The sequence below is a fragment of the Gossypium raimondii genome, chromosome 8 (genome assembly GCF_025698545.1).
Source record: "Gossypium raimondii isolate GPD5lz chromosome 8, ASM2569854v1, whole genome shotgun sequence".
NCBI lineage: Eukaryota > Viridiplantae > Streptophyta > Magnoliopsida > Malvales > Malvaceae > Gossypium > Gossypium raimondii.
Genome location: NC_068572.1, coordinates 34,437,933 through 34,440,120, shown reverse-complemented (window position 1 = coordinate 34,440,120; position 2,188 = coordinate 34,437,933).

Here is a 2,188-nt window from a genome sequence, read left to right as displayed (position 1 = left end):
AAACCATTTGTTTGCGTAAAGTGTTTTTGTCAACATTGTGGAAAAGAAAGCAAAACAATATCCAAATCCAAAAGTTAAAACCATACAGTCCAAAGAGTCCCAAAAATTAAAAACTCTCAAGAAAAACCAGATTTTTAAAATAAAACCGATATTACTAAATAAAAACAATTCTCTGTCGAGTGGTCACCGCTGAGCCTCCGCCGTGTCGACCCGCCTAAGTCTGTGGATTACTTGAACAGAACAGAAAAATAGATGTGAGTTTTCGTAAACTCAGTGTGTAACCTAACAGAAATAGTCATACGACATACACAAAGTTTAATATACAGTCAGATATAGATTCGGACCTAAGTCCATAATAGTAATAGATATCAGAATCAGATAACATATCAGGCATACAGAATCCTACCCCCATCCTCTACACACCATCTTCGCCTATCCCATCACACCATGTGGGGGCTTAAAAACACCCACCCATCCCTACACACCATAGAGTGTCGATGCGACACAAAACAGATAATATGTAGTCATGTACAGATCACTTCCTCCACAAATACAAATCCCACCCCAAACACAGATACATAATACAAATGCAAAAATAACAGAATAAACATGCTTAACATGCTCGTATATAGATAAATACATACTTAACAGTACAATCAGGCATACATATCAGTTTCCTACACAAATTAGACTATTAGAGTATTAGATAACATGAAATAGGGTTTGGTTAGCCCTTACCAACCCTACAATAGGTCTACAGTTGATTAGAACGACCCGCGTGATCCTAGGAAAAATTTTAGAATTTTGGGCCCACATGCCCATGCGGCCCACCAAACCTGGCCTAGCCCGTGTGGCCCACACGACCATACTCACACCGTCACACGGTCATGTCGAGCACACTGCCACACCTTTGTTAGTCACACGACCATGTCTCACACACGGTCGGGCACACGCTCATGTAGCGTCGACAACCCATTTTTTGGGCTTTCGCCAAACCTCCATTTTTCGTGTTTAGGGTACACACCTGGTACGGTTTTGATGCTACTATAAACTCAAGCCCACCAGAACCTAAAAAATCAACATCACATGCTCCCCAAAACCAGTTTTAATTCATAATTAAACTGAACCAACAAAATCGACAATAGTAAAATTCAAGTGTTTGATACTTACCCAACTTCTCGAATAAACCTGACTACGATTTTGTAATAGGAGAATTCCGTTCCTCACGATTCATTGAAAACAACCCAAAACCACATTACTAAAAAGAAAAGGATAGAATCGATTTAGAATAGCTAAAGAAAAATGATTCCCTAACCTACACAAAAAAAAAATCACCCCTTACACTTACCAAGCTGCACAACAACATTGAAGAACTAGAATACCAAGATTGAATGACAAGATTGCGACAGAATTCAGAAGGCAAGGGAAAATATAATTTTGCCAAGTAACAGGAAAAATGTCAAACTTGGGAATTTTTGGAGGAGAGAGAGATGTTCGCCAAAAATTGATTTTGATTTAAATAAAGTTGCTGATACATGTGTTAAAGGCAAACATAAGAGAGTTTCTTTTAAACCTAAAAATGATGTATCTTCTAGTAGAGTTCTTCAATTATTTCACATTGATCTTTTTGGACCAATTAGGACTACTAGCTTGGGTGCAAAACAATATGCTTTTGTGCTTGTAGATAATTATTCTAGATTTACTTAGGTTCTTTTCTTAAGTACTAAATATGAAGCTTTAGAAAAATTAGTCACATTTTCAAAAATCAATCAAGATGAAAAAGCTTACTCTATCACTAATGTTAGAAGTGACCATGGAACCGAATTTCAAAATCTTGATTTTAAAAATTTTTACAACTCAAATGAGATTAGCCATAATCTTTCAGCACCTAGAACCTTTTAACAAAATGGAGTTATTGAGAGCAAACCTAGAACTTTAGAAGAAATGGATAGAACCATACTTTGTGAAAACAAAATACCAAATTATTTTTAGGCGGAACCACAAACACCGCTTGCTATATTGTTCATAGAGTAATGGTTAGACCTTTTTTAAAGAAAACTCTATATGAATTCTTCAGAAACAAAAAGCCTAACATTACCTATTTTCGTCCTTTTGAATGCAAGTATTTTATTTTAAAAAATGACAAAGACAATCTTGATAAATTTGATGCAAAAAGTGATGAAGGAAA